We start from the raw sequence: 20,479 nt of genomic DNA on the forward strand, positions 1-20,479 counted from the left end.
TGAGAGGCTAGCTGGAGGTGTCTGGACGGGCAAATTTAACTCTCATTTCCCACCAGGAAGAGGAATTAACCAAAGGCTCAGTGTGCCGTGCCGGAACCAGATTAGGGCCTGAAGCCATCCTGCGGTGTTGCGGCCAGCTCACAAGAAAGCGAGTTGAAGAAAGGAGCTCAGGGGCACTGTAATTCACAAACCTGCAGAGTTATAAATGACAGCTATCGTCCAAAAATGGACTGAAGTAAGGCTGCCAAGAGGACTTGAAAGCGGGGCAGAATTGCAGGAAACCGATTTCAGGAGGTAGACTGGAATTGCATTGAAAGCATAGGAAAAGAGGCAGAACGTCCACAATGATGCACTTGGCCAAAAAGGGCGTATGCGTTTTTTCCTGAATATAATCAGGAAAAAACGCATACGCCCTTTTTGGCCAACCAAGCAAGCTTGCAAAGGAAATCTGCACTACAATGAAGTCTCACTTCCCTCCGGTCAAAAGGGCCATCTGAAAAAAGTGTAAAATCCAGAAAGGCAACAGGCCATTGAGAACTGGGAGCATTGTTATGCTGATGGGCGGGATGTAAATTGCCAACAGACACTCGGGAGAAGTGTATGGTGTTTCCTGAAACATCTAAAAAACAAAGCAACAGAGCCTAGGGCACTTCCACTTATGGTTCTATAGCTTAGAGAAATTAAAATCAAAAAGACACAGCCACCCCAAAGTTTGGAACGGCTCTGTTTACAAAAACCTCGTTTACAGTACAAGTTCAACATCGCAGAAAGTGAAAAATGGATAAAGAAGTTGTGGTATTTACTTACAAAGCAATATCACTCAGCAATGAAATCTGTGTCATCAGGCCCTTAGCAGCACAGTGAGCGGATTCAGGTATGATGACTCTAACTGAAATAAGTCACACAGAAAAAGAAACATCATAAGATATCAGTAATACACGGAATGTAAACTTGGCTACACAGGAACTGAATTACAGAACAGAACAGGGTCTCAAATTTAGAAAACCAACTTATTCTTGCTTAAGGGTAAAGGTGAGTTGGGGTGCTGCATAAAACCAGAGATTGAAATGAGCACAGATAAAGTTCCTTTAGCCAAATATGGAATAGACATGAGCTACTCCTTGCTCAACGAAATGGACTCAACACCCCATATTAAACGCCTAAGAATGTACCTGACTAGTAAGTATCTTAAAACCTATGGATTGCTATGTCTCCGAAAGAGAATCAAGCATGTGTACAGGGGCATAAACGCAGCAGTGATAGGATTGGAGAGGTTCGGTGAGCAAATGAAGACCCTTTGAAGTCATATTGCATGGTACCCATTACACGGGTCTCAACTCTCCAGGTTTAAGGTATTCTTCCTTCAGCTAAAACATGCATGTGGAACCTAGAGTATGATCAACCATGTGATCGGGAGACGTGTTCAAATATGTCTCAGTTTTCATACCCTGGTACTCGGGTGCAACATTCCAGACGCTTTACTAACACTCTCCCGACTTGGAGAGTCAGTCCCTTTAACCTCCTGTTTGGCCCAGTTTGCAATTTCTGCGGAAGATTAACAGGAATAGTGAGAACCAATGAGAGGCTAGCTGGAGGTGTCTGGACGGGCAAATTTAACTCTCATTTCCCACCAGGAAGAGGAATTAACCAAAGGCTCAGCGTGCAGTGCCGGAACCAGATTAGGGCCTGAAGCCATCCTGCGGTGTTGCGGCTAGCTCAAAAGAAAGCGAGTTGAAGAAAGGAGCTCAGGGGCACTGTAATTCACAAACCTGCAGAGTTATAAATGACAGCTATCGTCCAAAAATAGACTGAAGTAAGGCTGCCAAGAGGACTTGAAAGCGGGGCAGAATTGCAGGAAACCGATTTCAGGAGGTAGACTGGAATTGCATTGAAAGCATAGGAAAAGAGGCAGAACGTCCACAATGATGCACTTGGCCAAAAAGGGCGTATGCGTTTTTTCCTGAATATATTCAGGAAAAAACGCATACGCCCTTTTTGGCCAACCAAGCAAGCTTGCAAAGGAAATCTGCACTACAATGAAGTCTCACTTCCCCCCGGTCAAAAGGGCCATCTGAAAAAAGTGTAAAATCCAGAAAGGCAGGACAGGCCATGGAGAACTGGGAGCCTTGTTATGCTGATGGGCGGGATGTAAATTGCCAACAGACACTCGGGAGAAGTGTATGGTGTTTCCTGAAACATCGAAAAAACAAAGCAACAGAGCCTAGGGCACTTCCACTTATGGTCCTATAGCTTAGGGAAATTAAAATCAAAAAGACACAGCCACCCCAAAGTTTGGGATGGCTCTGTTTACAAGAACCTCGTTTACAGTACAAGTTCAACATCGCAGAAAGTGAAAAATGGATAAAGAAGTTGTGGTATTTACTTACAAAGCAATATCACTCAGCAATGAAATCTATGTCATCAGGCCCTTAGCAGCACAATGAGTGGATTCAGGTATGATGATTCTAACTGAAATAAGTCACACAGAAAAAGAAACATCATAAGATATCAGTAATACATGGAATGTAAACTTCGCTACACAGGAACTGAATTACAGAACAGAACAGTGTCTCAAATTTAGAAAACCAACTTATGCTTGCTTAAGGGGAAAGGTGAGTTGGGGTGCTGCATAAAACCAGAGACTGAAATGAGCACAGATAAAGTTCCTTAAGCCAAATATGGAATAGACAAGAGCTAGTCCTTGCTCAACGAAATGGACTCAACACCGCATATTAAACGCCTAAGAATGTACCTGACTAGTAAGTATCTTAAAACCTATGGATTGCTATGTCTCCGAAAGAGAATCAAGCATGTGTACAGGGGCATAAACGCAGCAGTTATAGGACTGGAGAGGTTCGTGAGCAAATGAAGACCCTTTGAAGTCATATTGCATGGTACCCATTCCACGGGTTTCAACTACCCAGGTTTAAGGTATTCTTCCTTCAGCTAAAACATGCATGTGGAACCTAGAGTATGATCAACCATGTGATCGGGAGACGTGTTCAAATATGTCTCAGTTTTCGTACCCTGGTACTCGGGTGCAACATTCCAGACGCTTACTAACACTCTCCCCACTTGGAGAGTCAGTCCCTTAAACCTCCTGTTTGGCCCAGTTTGCAATTTCTGCGGAAGATGAACAGGAATAGCGAGAATCAATGAGAGACTACCTGGAGGTGTCTGGATGGGCAAATTTAACTCTCATTTCCCACCAGGAAGAGGAATTAACCAAAGGCTCAGCGTGCCGTGCCAGAACCAGATTAGGGCCTGAAGACATCCTGCGGTGTTGCGGCCAGGTCACAAGAAAGCGAGTTGAAGAAAGGAGCTCAGGGGCACTGTAATTCACAAACCTGCAGAGTTATAAATGACAGCTATCGTCCAAAAATAGACTGAAGTAAGGCTGCCAAGAGGACTTGAAAGCCGGGCACAATTGCAGGAAACCGATTTCAGGAGGTAGACTGGAATTGCATTGAAAGCATAGGAAAAGAGGCAGAACGTCCACAATGATGCACTTGGCCAAAAAGGGCGTATGCGTTTTTTCCTGAATATATTCAGGAAAAAACGCATACGCCCTTTTTGGCCAACCAAGCAAGCTTGCAAAGGAAATCTGCACTACAATGAAGTCTCACTTCCCCCCCGGTCAAAAGGGCCAACTGAAAAAAGTGTAAAATCCAGAAAGGCAGGACAGGCCATGGAGAACTGGGAGCCTTGTTATGCTGATGGGCGGGATGTAAATTGCCAACAGACACTCGGGAGAAGTGTATGGTGTTTCCTGAAACATCTAAAAAACAAAGCAACAGAGCCTAGGGCACTTCCACTTATGGTCCTATAGCTTAGGGAAATTAAAATCAAAAAGACACAGCCACCCCAAAGTTTGGGACGCCTCCGTTTACAAGAACCTCGTTTACCGTACAAGTTCAATATCACAGAAAGTGAAAAATGGATAAAGAACTTGTGGTACTTACGTACAATGCAGTATCAATCAGCAATGAAATCTATGTCATCAGGACCGTAGCAGCATAATGAGTGGATTCAGGTACGATGATTCTAACTGAAATAAGTCACACAGAAAAAGAAACATCATAAGATATCAGTAATACACGGAATGTAAACTTGGCTACACAGGAACTGCATTCCAAAACAGAAAAGGGTCTCAAATTTAGAAAACCAACTTATGCTTGCTTAAGGGGAAAGGTGAGTTGGGGTGCTGCATAAAACCAGAGATTGAAATGAGCACAGATAAAGTTCCTTAAGCCAAATATGGAATAGACAAGAGCTACTCCTTGCTCAACGAAATGGACTCAACACCCCATATTAAACGCCAAAGAATGTACCTGACTAGTAAGTATCTTAAAACCTATGGATTGCTATGTCTCCGAAAGAGAATCAAGCATGTGTACAGGGGCATAAACGCAGCAGTGATAGGATTGGAGAGGTTCAGTGAGCAAATGAAGACCCTTTGAAGTCATATTGCATGGTACCCATTCCACGGGTTTCAACTACCCAGGTTTTAGGTATTCTTCCTTCAGCTAAAACATGCATGTGGAACCCAGAGTATGATCAACCATGTGATCGGGAGACGTGTTCAAATATATCTCAGTTTTCGTACCCTGGTACTCGGGTGCAACATTCCAGACGCTTTACTAACACTCTCCCGACTTGGAGAGTCAATCCCTTTAACCTCCTGTTTGGCCCAGTTTGCAATTTCTGCGGAAGATGAACAGGAATAGCGAGAACCAATGAGAGACTAGCTGGAGGTGTCTGGACGGGCAAATTTAACTCTCATTTCCCACCAGGAAGAGGAAATAACCAAAGGCTCAGCGTGCCGTGCCGGAACCAGATTAGGGCCTGAAGCCATCCTGCGGTGTTGCGGCCAGCTCACAAGAAAGCGAGTTGAAGAAAGGAGCTCAGGGGCACTGTAATTCACAAACCTGCAGAGTTATAAATGACAGCTATCGTCCAAAAATAGACTGAAGTAAGGCTGCCAAGAGGACTTGAAAGCGGGGCAGAATTGCAGGAAACCGATTTCAGGAGGTAGACTGGAATTGCATTGAAAGCATAGGAAAAGAGGCAGAACGTCCACAATGATGCACTTGGCCAAAAAGGGCGTATGCGTTTTTTCCTGAATATATTCAGGAAAAAACGCATACGCCCTTTTTGGCCAACCAAGCAAGCTTGCAAAGGAAATCTGCACTACAATGAAGTCTCACTTCCCCCTGGTCAAAAGGGCCATCTGAAAAAAGTGTAAAATCCAGAAAGACAGGACAGGCCAGGGAGAACTGGGAGCCTTGTTATGCTGATGGGCGGGATGTAAATTGCCAACAACCACTCGGGAGAAGTGTATGGTGTTTCCTGAAACATCTAAAAAACAAAGCAACAGAACCTAGGGCACTTCCACTTATGGTCCTATAGCTTAGGGAAATTAAAATCAAAAAGACACAGCCACCCCAAAGTTTGGGACGCCTCTGTTTACAAGAACCTCGTTTACAGTACAAGTTCAACATCGCAGAAAGTGAAAAATGGATAAAGAAGTTGTGGTATTTACTTACAAAGCAATATCACTCAGCAATGAAATCTGTGTCATCAGGCCCTTAGCAGCACAATGAGTGGATTCAGGTGTGATGATTCTAACTGAAATAAGTCACACAGAAAAAGAAACATCATAAGATATCACTAATACACGGAATGTAAACTTGGCTACACAGGAACTGAATTACAGAACAGAACAGGGTCTCAAATTTAGAAAACCAACTTAGTCTTGCTTAAGGGTAAAGGTGAGTTGGGGTGCTGCATAAAACCAGAGATTGAAATGAGCACAGATAAAGTTCCTTAAGTCAAATATGGAATAGACAAGAGCTACTCCTTGCTCAACGAAATGGACTCAACACCGCATATTAAACGCCTAAGAATGTACCTGACTAGTAAGTATCTTAAAACCTATGGATTGCTATGTCTCTGAAAGAGAATCAAGCATGTGTACAGGGGCATAAACGCAGCAGTGATAGGATTGGAGAGGTTCGTGAGCAAATGCAGACCCTTTGAAGTCATATTGCATGGTACCCATTACACGGGTCTCAACTCTCCAGGTTTAAGGTATTCTTCCTTCAGCTAAAACATGCATGTGGAACCCAGAGTATGATCAACCGTGTGAACGGGAGACGTGTTCAAATATGTCTCAGTTTTCCTCCCCTGGTACTCGGCTGCAACATTCCAGACGCTTTACTAACACTCTCCCAACTTGGAGAGTCAGCGCCTTTAACCTCCTGTTTGGACCAGTTTGCAATTTCTGCGGAAGATGAACAGGAATAGCGAGAACCAATGAGAGGCTAGCTGGAGGTGTCTGGACGGGCAAATTTAACTCTCATTTCCCACCAGGAAGAGGAATTAACCAAAGGCTCAGCATGCCGGGCCGGAACCAGATTAGGGCCTGAAGCCATCCTGCGGTGTTGCGGCCAGGTCACAAGAAAGCGAGTTGAAGAAAGGAGCTCAGGGGCACTGTAATTCACAAACCTGCAGAGTTATAAATGACAGCTATCGTCCAAAAATAGACTGAAGTAAGGCTGCCAAGAGGACTTGAAAGCGGGGCAGAATTGCAGGAAACCGATTTCAGGAGGTAGACTGGAATTGCATTGAAAGCATAGGAAAAGAGGCAGAACGTCCACAATGATGCACTTGGCCAAAAAGGGCGTATGCGTTTTTTCCTGAATATAATCAGGAAAAAACGCATACGCCCTTTTTGGCCAACCAAGCAAGCTTGCAAAGGAAATCTGCACTACAATGAAGTCTCACTTCCCCCCGGTCAAAAGGGCCATCTGAAAAAAGTGTAAAATCCAGAAAGGCAACAGGCCATTGAGAACTGGGAGCCTTGTTATGCTGATGGGCGGGATGTAAATTGCCAACAGACACTCGGGAGAAGTGTATGGTGTTTCCTGAAACATCTAAAAAACAAAGCAACAGAGCCTAGGGCACTTCCACTTATGGTTCTATAGCTTAGGGAAATTAAAATCAAAAAGACACAGCCACCTCAAAGTTTGGAACGGCTCTGTTTACAAGAACCTCGTTTACAGTACAAGTTCAACATCGCAGAAAGTGAAAAATGGATAAAGAATTTGTGGTATTTACTTACAAAGCAATATCACTCAGCAATGAAATCTGTGTCATCAGGCCCTTAGCAGCACAGTGAGCGGATTCAGGTATGATGATTCTAACTGAAATAAGTCACACAGAAAAAGAAACATCATAAGATATCAGTAATACACGGAATGTAAACTTGGCTACACAGGAACTGAATTCCAAAACAGAACAGGTTCTCAAATTTAGAAAACCAACTTATGCTTGCTTAAGGGGAAAGGTGAGTTGGGTTGCTGCATAAAACCAGAGATTGAAATGAGCACAGATAAAGTTCCTTAAGCCAAATATGGAATAGACAAGAGCTACTCCTTGCTCAACGAAATGGACTCAACACCGCATATTAAACGCCTAAGAATGTACCTGACTAGTAAGTATCGTAAAACCTATGGATTGCTATGTCTCCAAAAGAGAATCAAGCATGTGTACAGGGGCATAAACGCAGCAGTGATAGGATTGGAGAGGTTCGGTGAGCAAATGAAGACCCTTTGAAGTCATATTGCATGGTACCCATTCCACGGGTCTCAACTCTCCAGGTTTAAGGTATTCTTCCTTCAGCTAAAACATGCATGTGGAACCCAAGTATGATCAACCATGTGAACGGGAGACGTGTTCAAATATGTCTCAGTTTTCCTCCCCTGGTACTCGGCTGCAACATTCCAGACGCTTTACTAACACTCTCCCCACTTGGAGAGTCAGCGCCTTTAACCTCCTGTTTGGCCCAGTTTGCAATTTCTGCGGAAGATGTACAGGAATAGCGAGAACCAATGAGAGGCTAGCTGGAGGTGTCTGGATGGGCAAATTTAACTCTCATTTCCCACCAGGAAGAGGAAATAACCAAAGGCTCAGCGTGCCGTACCGGAACCAGATTAGGGCCTGAAGCCATCTTGCGGTGTTGCAGCCAGCTCAAAAGAAAGCGAGTTGAAGAAAGGAGCTCAGGGGCACTGTAATTCACAAACCTGCAGAGTTATAAATGACAGCTATCGTCCAAAAATAGACTGAAGTAAGGCTGCCAAGAGGACTTGAAAGCGGGGCAGAATTGCAGGAAACCGATTGCAGGAGGTAGACTGGAATTGCATTGAAAGCATAGGAAAAGAGGCAGAACGTCCACAATGATGCACTTGGCCAAAAAGGGCGTATGCGTTTTTTCCTGAATATATTCAGGATAAACCGCATACGCCCTTTTTGGCCAACCAAGCAAGCTTGCAAAGGAAATCTGCACTACAATGAAGTCTCACTTCCCCCCGGTCAAAAGGGCCATCTGAAAAAAGTGTAAAATCCAGAAAGGCAGGACAGGCCATGGAGAACTGGGAGCCTTGTTATGCTGATGGGCGGGATATAAATTGCCAACAGACACTCGGGAGAAGTGTATGGTGTTTCCTGAAACATCTAAAAAACAAAGCAACAGGGCCTAGGGCACTGCCACTTATGGTCCTATAGCTTAGGGAAATTAAAATCAAAAAGATACAGCCACCCCAAAGTTTGGGACGCCTCTGTTTACAACAACCTCGTTTACAGTACAAGTTCAACATCGCAGAAAGTGAAAAATGGATAAAAAAGTTGTGGTATTTACTTACAAAGCAATATCACTCAGCAATGAAATCTATGTCATCAGGCCCTTAGCATCACAATGAGTGGATTCAGGTATGATGATTCTAACTGAAATAAGTCACACAGAAAAAGAAACATCATAAGATATCAGTAATACACGGAATGTAAACTTGGCTACACAGGAACTGAATTACAGAACAGAACAGGGTCTCAAATTTAGAAAACCAACTTATGCTTGCTTAAGGGTAAAGGTGAGTTGGGGTGCTGCATAAAACCAGAGATTGAAATGAGCACAGATAAAGTTCCTTAAGTCAAATATGGAATAGACAAGAGCTACACCTTGCTCAACGAAATGGACTCAACACCGCATATTAAACGCCTAAGAATGTACCTGACTAGTAAGTATCGTAAAACCTATGGATTGCTATGTCTCCGAAAGAGAATCAAGCATGTGTACAGGGGCATAAACGCAGCAGTGATAGGATTGGAGAGGTTCGGTGAGCAAATGAAGACCCTTTGAAGTCATATTGCATGGTACCCATTACACGGGTCTCAACTCTCCAGGTTTAAGGTATTCTTCCTTCAGCTAAAACATGCATGTGGAACCCAAGTATGATCAACCATGTGAACGGGAGACGTGTTCAAATATGTCTCAGTTTTCGTACCCTGGTACTCGGGTGCAACATTCCAGACGCTTTACTAACACTCTCCCCACTTGGAGAGTCAGCGCCTTTAACCTCCTGTTTGGCCCAGTTTGCAATTTCTGCGGAAGATGAACAGGAATAGCGAGAACCAATGAGAGGCTAGCTGGAGGTGTCTGGACGGGCAAATTTAACACTCATTTCCCACCAGGAAGAGGAAATAACCAAAGGCTCAGCGTGCCGTACCAGAACCAGATTAGGGCCTGAAGCCATCCTGCGGTGTTGCGGCCAGCTCAAAAGAAAGCGAGTTGAAGAAAGGAGCTCAGGGGCACTGTAATTCACAAACCTGCAGAGTTATAAATGACAGCTATCGTCCAAAAATAGACTGAAGTAAGGCTGCCAAGAGGACTTGAAAGCGGGGCAGAATTGCAGGAAACCGATTGCAGGAGGTAGACTGGAATTGCACTGAAAGCATAGGAAAAGAGGCAGAACGTCCACAATGATGCACTTGGCCAAAAAGGGTGTATGCGTTTTTTCCTGAATATATTCAGGAAAAAACGCATACGCCCTTTTTGGCCAACCAAGCAAGCTTGCAAAGGAAATCTGCACTACAATGAAGTCTCACTTCCCCCCGGTCAAAAGGGCCATCTGAAAAAAGTGTAAAATCCAGAAAGGCAACAGGCCATTGAGAACTGGGAGCCTTGTTATGCTGATGGGCGGGATGTAAATTGCCAACAGACACTTGGGAGAAGTGTATGGTGTTTCCTGAAACATCTAAAACACAAAGCAACAGAGCCTAGGGCACTGCCACTTATGGTCCTATAGCTTAGGGAAATTAAAATCAAAAAGACACAGCCACCCCAAAGTTTGGGACGCCTCTGTTTACAAGAACCTCGTTTACAGTACAAGTTCAACATCGCAGAAAGTGAAAAATGGATAAAGAAGTTGTGGTATTTACTTACAAAGCAATATCACTCAGCAATGAAATCTATGTCATCAGGCCCTTAGCAGAACAATGAGTGGATTCAGGTATGATGATTCTAACTGAAATAAGTCACACAGAAAAAGAAACATCATAAGATATCAGTAATACACGGAATGTAAACTTGGCTACACAGGAACTGAATTACGGAACAGAACAGGGTCTCAAATTTAGAAAACCAACTTATGCTTGCTTAAGGGTAAAGGTGAGGTGGGGTGCTGCATAAAACCAGAGATTGAAATGAGCACAGATAAAGTTCCTTAAGTCAAATATGGAATAGACAAGAGCTACTCCATGCTCAACGAAATGGACTCAACACCGCATATTAAACGCCTAAGAATGTACCTGACTAGTAAGTATCGTAAAACCTATGGATTGCTATGTCTCCAAAAGAGAATCAAGCATGTGTACAGGGGCATAAACGCAGCAGTGATAGGATTGGAGAGGTTCGGTGAGCAAATGAAGACCCTTTGAAGTCATATTGCATGGTACCCATTACACGGGTCTCAACTCTCCAGGTTTAAGGTATTCTTCCTTCAGCTAAAACATGCATGTGGAACCCAAGTATGATCAACCATGTGAACGGGAGACGTGTTCAAATATGTCTCAGTTTTCCTCCCCTGGTACTCGGGTGCAACATTCCAGACGCTTTACTAACACTCTCCCCACTTGGAGAGTCAGCGCCTTTAACCTCCTGTTTGGCCCAGTTTGCAATTTCTGCGGAAGATGTACAGGAATAGCGGGAACCAATGAGAGACTAGCTGGAGGTGTCTGGACGGGCAAATTTAACTCTCATTTCCCACCAGGAAGAGGAAATAACCAAAGGCTCAGCGTGCCGTGCCGGAACCAGATTAGGGCCTGAAGCCATCCTGCGGTGTTGCGGCCAGCTCACAAGAAAGCGAGTTGAAGAAAGGAGCTCAGGGGCACTGTAATTCACAAACCTGCAGAGTTATAAATGACAGCTATCGTCCAAAAATATACTGAAGTAAGGCTGCCAAGAGGACTTGAAAGCGGGGCAGAATTGCAGGAAACCGATTGCAGGAGGTAGACTGGAATTGCATTGAAAGCATAGGAAAAGAGGCAGAACGTCCACAATGATGCACTTGGCCAAAAAGGGCGTATGCGTTTTTTCCTGAATATATTCAGGAGAAAACGCATACGCCCTTTTTGGCCAACCAAGCAAGCTTGCAAAGGAAATCTGCACTACAATGAAGTCTCACTTCCCCCCGGTCAAAAGGGCCATCTGAAAAAAGTGTAAAATCCAGAAAGGCAGGACAGGCCATGGAGAACTGGGAGCCTTGTTATGCTGATGGGCGGGATGTAAATTGCCAACAGACACTCGGGAGAAGTGTATGGTGTTTCCTGAAACATCTAAAAAACAAAGCAACAGGGCCTAGGGCACTTCCACTTATGGTCCTATAGCTTAGGGAAATTAAAATCAAAAAGACACAGCCACCCCAAAGTTTGGGACGCCTCTGTTTACAACAACCTCGTTTACAGTACAAGTTCAACATCGCAGAAGGTGAAAAATGGATAAAGAAGTTGTGGTATTTACTTACAAAGCAATATCACTCAGCAATGAAATCTATGTCATCAGGCTCTTAGCATCACAATGAGTGGATTCAGGTATGATGATTCTAACTGAAATAAGTCACACAGAAAAAGAAACATCATAAGATATCACTAATACACGGAATGTAAACTTGGCTACACAGGAACTGAATTACAGAACAGAACAGGGTCTCAAATTTAGAAAACCAACTTATGCTTGCTTAAGGGTAAAGGTGAGTTGGGGTGCTGCATAAAACCAGAGATTGAAATGAGCACAGATAAAGTTCCTTAAGTCAAATATGGAATACACAAGAGCTACTCCTTGCTCAACGAAATGGACTCAACACCGCATATTAAACGCCTAAGAATGTACCTGACTAGTAAGTATCGTAAAACCTATGGATTGCTATGTCTCCGAAAGAGAATCAAGCATGTGTACAGGGGCATAAACGCAGCAGTGATAGGATTGGAGAGGTTCGGTGAGCAAATGAAGACCCTTTGAAGTCATATTGCATGGTACCCATTACACGGGTCTCAACTCTCCAGGTTTAAGGTATTCTTCCTTCAGCTAAAACATGCATGTGGAACCCAAGTATGATCAACCATGTGAACGGGAGACGTGTTCAAATATGTCTCAGTTTTCCTCCCCTGGTACTCGGGTGCAACATTCCAGACGCTTTACTAACACTCTCCCCACTTGGAGAGTCAGCGCCTTTAACCTCCTGTTTGGCCCAGTTTGCAATTTCTGCGGAAGATGAACAGGAATAGCGAGAACCAATGAGAGGCTAGCTGGAGGTGTCTGGACGGGAAAATTTAACTCTCATTTCCCAACAGGAAGAGGAAATAACCAAAGGCTCAGCGTGCCGTACCGGAACCAGATTAGGGCCTGAAGCCATCCTGCGGTGTTGCGGCCAGCTCAAAAGAAACCGAGTTGAAGAAAGGAGCGCAGGGGCACTGTAATTCACAAACCTGCAGAGTTTTAAATGACAGCTATCGTCCAAAAATAGACTGAAGTAAGGCTGCCAAGAGGACTTGAAAGCGGGGCAGAATTGCAGGAAACCGATTTCAGGAGGTAGACTGGAATTGCATTGAAAGCATAGGAAAAGAGGCAGAACGTCCACAATGATGCACTTGGCCAAAAAGGGCGTATGAGTTTTTTCCTGAATATATTCAGGAAAAAACGCATACGCCCTTTTTGGCCAACCAAGCAAGCTTGCAAAGGAAATCTGCACTACAATGAAGTCTCACTTCCCCCCGGTCAAAAGGGCCATCTGAAAAAAGTGTAAAATCCAGAAAGGCAGGACAGGCCATGGAGAACTGGGAGCCTTGTTATGCTGATGGGCGGGATGTAAATTGCCAATAGACACTTGGGAGAAGTGTATGGTGTTTCCTGAAACATCTAAAACACAAAGCAACAGAGCCTAGGGCACTGCCACTTATGGTCCTATAGCTTAGGGAAATTAAAATCAAAAAGACACAGCCACCCCAAAGTTTGGGACGCCTCTCTTTACAAGAACCTCGTTTACAGTACAAGTTCAACATCGCAGAAAGTGAAAAATGGATAAAGAAGTGGTGGTATTTACTTACAAAGCAATATCACTCAGCAATGAAATCTATATCATCAGGCCCTTAGCAGAACAATGAGTGGATTCAGGTATGATGATCCTAACTGAAATAAGTCACACAGAAAAAGAAACATCATAAGATATCAGTAATACACGGAATGTAAACTTGGCTACACAGGAACTGAATTACAGAACAGAACAGGGTCTCAAATTTAGAAACCCAACTTATGCTTGCTTAAGAGTAAAGGTGAGGTGGGGTGCTGCATAAAACCAGAGATTGAAATGAGCACAGATAAAGTTCCTTAAGTCAAATATGGAATAGACAAGAGCTACTCCTTGCTCAACGAAATGGACTCAACACCGCATATTAAACGCCTAAGAATGTACCTGACTAGTAAGTATCGTAAAACCTATGGATTGCTATGTCTCCAAAAGAGAATCAAGCATGTGTACAGGGGCATAAACGCAGCAGTGATAGGATTGGAGAGGTTCGGTGAGCAAATGCAGACCCTTTGAAGTCATATTGCATGGTACCCATTCCACGGGTCTCAACTCTCCAGGTTTAAGGTATTCTTCCTTCAGCTAAAACATGCATGTGGAACCCAAGTATGATCAACCATGTGAACGGGAGACGTGTTCAAATATGTCTCAGTTTTCCTCCCCTGGTACTTGGGTGCAACATTCCAGACGCTTTACTAACACTCTCCCCACTTGGAGAGTCAGCGCCTTTAACCTCCTGTTTGGCCCAGTTTGCAATTTCTCCGGAAGATGAACAGGAATAGGGAGAACCAATGAGAGGCTAGCTGGAGGTGTCTGGACGGGCAAATTTAACTCTCATTTCCCACCAGGAAGAGGAAATAACCAAAGGCTCAGCGTGCCGTACCGGAACCAGATTAGGGCCTGAAGCCATCCTGCGGTGTTGCGGCCAGCTCAAAAGAAAGCGAGTTGAAGAAAGGAGCTCAGGGGCACTGTAATTCACAAACCTGCAGAGTTATAAATGACAGCTATCGTCCAAAAATATACTGAAGTAAGGCTGCCAAGAGGACTTGAAAGCGGGGCAGAATTGCAGGAAACCGATTGCAGGAGGTAGACTGGAATTGCATAGAAAGCACAGGAAAAGAGGCAGAACGTCCACAATGATGCACTTGGCCAAAAAGGGCGTATGCGTTTTTTCCTGAATATATTCAGGAAAAAACGCATACGCCCTTTTTGGCCAACCAAGCAAGCTTGCAAAGGAAATCTGCACTACAATGAAGTCTCACTTCCCCCCGGTCAAAAGGGCCATCTGAAAAAAGTGTAAAATCCAGAAAGGCAGGACAGGCCATGGAGAACTGGGAGCCTTGTTATGCTGATGGGCGGGATGTAAATTGCCAACAGACACTCGGGAGAAGTGTATGGTGTTTCCTGAAACATCTAAAAAACAAAGCAACAGAGCCTAGGGCACTGCCACTTATGGTCCTATAGCTTAGGGAAATTAAAATCAAAAAGACACAGCCACCCCAAAGTTTGGGACGCCTCTGTTTACAAGAACCTCATTTACAGTACAAGTTCAACATGGCAGAAAGTGAAAAATGGATAAAGAAGTTGTGGTATTTACTTACAAAGCAATATCACTCAGCAATGAAATCTATGTCATCAGGCCCTTAGCATCACAATGAGTGGATTCAGGTATGATGATTCTAACTGAAATAAGTCACACAGAAAAAGAAACATCATAAGATATCAGTAATACACGGAATGTAAACTTGGCTACACAGGAACTGAATTACAGAACAGAACAGGGTCTCAAATTTAGAAAACCAACTTATGCTTGCTTAAGGGTAAAGGTGAGTTGGGGTGCTGCATAAAACCAGAGATTGAAATGAGCACAGATAAAGTTCCTTAAGTGAAATATGGAATAGACAAGAGCTACTCCTTGCTCAACGAAATGGACTCAACACCGCATATTAAACGCCTAAGAATGTACCTGACTAGTAAGTATCTTAAAACCTATAGATTGCTATGTCTCTGAAAGAGAATCAAGCATGTGTACAGGGGCATAAACGCAGCAGTGATAGGATTGGAGAGGTTCGGTGAGCAAATGAAGACCCTTTGAAGTCATATTGCATGGTACCCATTCCACGGGTCTCAACTCTCCAGGTTTAAGGTATTCTTCCTTCAGCTAAAACATGCATGTGGAACCCAAGTATGATCAACCATGTGAATGGGAGACGTGTTCAAATATGTCTCAGTTTTCCTCCCCTGGTACTCGGGTGCAACATTCCAGACGCTTTACTAACACTCTCCCCACTTGGAGAGTCATCGCCTTTAACCTCCTGTTTGGCCCAGTTTGCAATTTCTGCGGAAGATGAACAGGAATAGCGAGAACCAATGAGAGGCTAGCTGGAGGTGTCTGGACGGGCAAATTTAACTCTCATTTCCCACCAGGAAGAGGAAATAACCAAAGGCTCATCGTGCCGTACCGGAACCAGATTAGGGCCTGAAGCCATCCTGCGGTGTTGCGGCCAGGTCACAAGAAAGCGAGTTGAAGAAAGGAGCTCAGGGGCACTGTAATTCACAAACCTGCAGAGTTATAAATGACAGCTATCGTCCAAAAATATACTGAAGTAAGGCTGCCAAGAGGACTTGAAAGCGGGGCAGAATTGCAGGAAACCGATTTCAGGAGGTAGACTGGAATTGCATTGAAAGCATAGGAAAAGAGGCAGAACGTCCACAATGATGCACTTGGCCAAAAAGGGCGTATGCGTTTTTTCCTGAATATATTCAGGAAAAAACGCATACGCCCTTTTTGGCCAACCAAGCAAGCTTGCAAAGGAAATCTGCACTACAATGAAGTCTCACTTCCCCCCGGTCAAAAGGGCCATCTGAAAAAAGTGTAAAATCCAGAAAGGCAGGACAGGCCATGGAGAACTGGGAGCCTTGTTATGCTGATGGGCGGGATGTAAATTGCCAACAACCACTCGGGAGAAGTGTATGGTGTTTCCTGAAACATCTAAAAAACAAAGCAACAGAACCTAGGGCACTTCCACTTATGGTCCTATAGCTTAGGGAAATTAAAATCAAAAAGACACAGCCACCCCAAAGTTTGGAACGGCTCTGTTTACAAGAACCTCGTTTACAGTACAAGTTCAACATCGCAGAAAGTGAAAAATGGATAAAGAAGTTGTGGTATTTACTTACAAAGCAATATCACTCAGCAATGAAATCTGTGTCATCAGGCCCTTAGCAGCACAATGAGTGGATTCAGGTATGATGATTCTAACTGAAGTAAGTCACACAGAAAAAGAAACATCATAAGATATCAGTAATACACGGAATGTAAACTTGGCTACACAGGAACTGAATTACAGAACAGAACAGGGTCTCAAATTTAGAAAACCAACTTATGCTTGCTTAAGGGTAAAGGTGAGTTGGGGTGCTGCATAAAACCAGAGATTGAAATGAGCACAGATAAAGTTCCTTAAGTCAAATATGGAATAGACAAGAGCTACTCCTTGCTCAACGAAATGGACTCAACACCGCATATTAAACGCCTAAGAATGTACCTGACTAGTAAGTATCTTAAAACCTATGGATTGCTATGTCTCCGAAAGAGAATCAAGCATGTGTACAGGGGCATAAACGCAGCAGTGATAGGATTGGAGAGGTTCGGTGAGCAAATGAAAACCCTTTGAAGTCATATTGCATGGTACCCATTCCACGGGTTTCAACTACCCAGGTTTTAGGTATTCTTCCTTCAGCTAAAACATGCATGTGGAACCCAGAGTATGATCAACCATGTGATCGGGAGACGTGTTCAAATATGTCTCAGTTTTCGTACCCTGGTACTCGGGTGCAACATTCCAGACGCTTTACTAACACTCTCCCCACTTGGAGAGTCAGTCCCTTTAACCTCCTGTTTGGCCCAGTTTGCAATTTCTGCGGAAGATGAACAGGAATAGCGAGAACCAATGAGAGACTAGCTGGAGGTGTCTGGACGGGCAAATTTAACTCTCATTTCCCACCAGGAAGAGGAAATAACCAAAGGCTCAGCGTGCCGTGCCGGAACCAGATTAGGGCCTGAAGCCATCCTGCGGTGTTGCGGCCAGGTCACAAGAAAGCGAGTTGAAGAAAGGAGCTCAGGGGCACTGTAATTCACAAACCTGCAGAGTTATAAATGACAGCTATCGTCCAAAAATAGACTGAAGTAAGGCTGCTAAGAGGACTTCAAAGCGGGGCAGAATTGCAGGAAACCGATTTCAGGAGGTAGACTGGAATTGCTTTGAATGCATAGGAAAAGAGGCAGAACGTCCACAATGATGCACTTGGCAAAAAAGGGCGTATGCGTTTTTTCCTGAATATATTCAGGAAAAAACGCATACGCCCTTTTTGGCCAAACAAGCAAGCTTGCAAAGGAAATCTGCACTACAATGAAGTCTCACTTCCCCCGGGTCAAAAGGGCCATCTGAAAAAAGTGTAAAATCCAGAAAGGCAGGACAGGCCATGGAGAACTGGGAGCCTTGTTATGCTGATGGGCGGGATGTAAATTGCCAACAACCACTCGGGAGAAGTGTATGGTGTTTCCTGAAACATCTAAAAAACAAAGCAACAGAGCCTAGGGCACTTCCACTTATGGTCCTATAGCTTAGGGAATTCAAAATCAAAAAGACACAGCCACACCAAAGTTTGGAATGGCTCTGTTTACAAGAACCTCGTTTACAGTACAAGTTCAACATCGCAGAAAGTGAAAAATGGATAAAGAAGTTGTGGTATTTACTTACAAAGCAATATCACTCAGCAATGAAATCTGTGTCATCAGGCCCTTAGCAGCACAATGAGTGGATTCAGGTATGATGATTCTAACTGAAATAAGTCACACAGAAAAAGAAACATCATAAGATATCAGTAATACACGGATAGTAAACTTGGCTACACAGGAACTGAATTACAGAACAGAACAGGGTCTCAAATTTAGAAAACCAACTTATGTTTGCTTAAGGGTAAAGGTGAGTTGGGGTGCTGCATAAAACCAGAGATTGAAATGAGCACAGATAAAGTTCCTTAAGCCAAATATGGAATAGACAAGAGCTACTCCTTGCTCAACGAAATGGACTCAACACCGCATAATAAACGCCTAAGAATGTACCTGACTAGTAAGTATCTTAAAACCTATGGATTGCTATGTCTCCGAAAGAGAATCAAGCATGAGTACAGGGGCATAAACGCAGCAGTGATAGGATTGGAGAGGTTCGGTGAGCAAATGAAGACCCTTTGAAGTCATATTGCATGGTACCCTTTCCACGGGTTTCAACTACCCAGGTTTTAGGTATTCTTCCTTCAGCTAAAACATGCATATGGAACCCAAGTATGATCAACCATGTGAACGGGAGACGTGTTCAAATATGTCTCAGTTTTCCTCCCCTGGTACTCGGGTGCAACATTCCAGACGCTTTACTAACACTCTCCCCACTTGGAGAGTCAGTCCCTTTAACCTCCTGTTTGGCCCAGTTTACAATTTCTGCGGAAGATGAACAGGAATAGCGAGAACCAATGAGAGGCTAGCTGGAGGTGTCTGGACGGGCAAATTTAACTCTCATTTCCCACCAGGAAGAGGAAATAACCAAAGGCTCAGTGTGCCGTGCCGGAACCAGATTAGGGCCTGAAGCCATCCTGCGGTGTTGCGGCCAGGTCACAAGAAAGCGAGTTGAAGAAAGGAGCTCAGGGGCACTGTAATTCACAAACCTGCAGAGTTATAAATGACAGCTATCGTCCAAAAATAGGCTGAAGTAAGGCTGCCAAGAGGACTTGAAAGCGGGGCAGAATTGCAGGAAACCGATTTCAGGAGGTAGACTGGAATTGCATTGAAAGCATAGGAAAAGAGGCAGAACGTCCACAATGATGCACTTGGCCAAAAAGGGCGTATGCGTTTTTTCCTGAATATATTCAGGAAAAAACGCATACGCCCTTTTTGGCCAACCAAGCAAGCTTGCAAAGGAAATCTGCACTACAATGAAGTCTCACTTCCCCCCGGTCAAAAGGGCCATCTGAAAAAAGTGTAAAATCCAGAAAGGCAGGACAGGCCATGGAGAACTGGGAGCCTTGTTATGCTGATGGGCGGGATGTAAATTGCCAACAACCACTTGGGAGAAGTGTATGGTGTTTCCTGAAACATCTAAAAAACAAAGCAACAGAACCTAGGGCACTTCCACTTATGGTCCTATAGCTTAGGGAAATTAAAATCAAAAAGACACAGCCACCCCAAAGTTTGGAACGGCTCTGTTTACAAGAACCTCGTTTACAGTACAAGTTCAACATCGCAGAAAGTGAAAAATGGATAAAGAAGTTGTGGTATTTACTTACAAAGCAATATCACTCAGCAATGAAATCTGTGTCATCAGGCCCTTAGCAGCACAATGAGTGGATTCAGGTATGATGATTCTAACTGAAATAAGTCACACAGAAAAAGAAACATCATAAGATATCAGTAATACACGGAATGTAAACTTGGCTACACAGGAACTGAATTACAGAACAGAACAGGTCTCAAATTTAGGAAACCAACTTATTCTTGCTTAAGGGTAAAGGTGAGTTGGGGTGCTGCATAAAACCAGAGATTGAAATGAGCACAGATAAAGTTCCTTAAGCCAAATATGGAATAGACAAGAGCTTCTCCTTGCTCAACGAAATGGACTCAACACCGCATATTAAACGCCTAAGAATGTACCTGACTAGTAAGTATCTTAAAACCTATGGATTGCTATGTCTCCGAAAGAGAATCAAGCATGTGTACAGGGGCATAAACGCAGCAGTGATAGGATTGGAGAGGTTCGGTGAGCAAATGAAGACCCTTTGAAGTCATATTGCATGGTACCCATTCCACGGGTTTCAACTAACCAGGTTTTAGGTATTCTTCCTTCAGCTAAAACATGCATGTGGAACCCAAGTATGATCAACCATGTGAACGGGAGACGTGTTCAAATATGTCTCAGTTTTCCTCCCCTGGTACTCGGGTGCAACATTCCAGACGCTTTACTAACACTCTCCCCACTTGGAGAGTCAGCGCCTTTAACCTCCTGTTTGGCCCA

At 43.9% G+C, this 20,479-nt stretch overlaps 1 long non-coding RNA gene across 15 annotated transcripts in view; it reads right to left on the minus strand.

The window, feature by feature from the left end:
• The window catches only part of LOC307181435, a 2,786,049-nt gene that overhangs the window by 1,310,382 nt on the left and 1,455,188 nt on the right, over window positions 1-20,479 (minus strand). Inside the window, exon 5 of one of the 15 annotated variants that reach the window (XR_013826772.1) lies at window positions 11,859-11,936. The exons of the other annotated variants lie outside the window; for them this stretch is intronic. This is a non-coding gene — a long non-coding RNA (uncharacterized lncRNA). The remainder of the gene's footprint in view (window positions 1-11,858; window positions 11,937-20,479) is intronic. 15 annotated transcript variants of the gene reach the window in all.

This window comes from Stenella coeruleoalba, assembly GCF_951394435.1.
Source record: "Stenella coeruleoalba genome assembly, contig: scaffold_29, whole genome shotgun sequence".
NCBI lineage: Eukaryota > Metazoa > Chordata > Mammalia > Artiodactyla > Delphinidae > Stenella > Stenella coeruleoalba.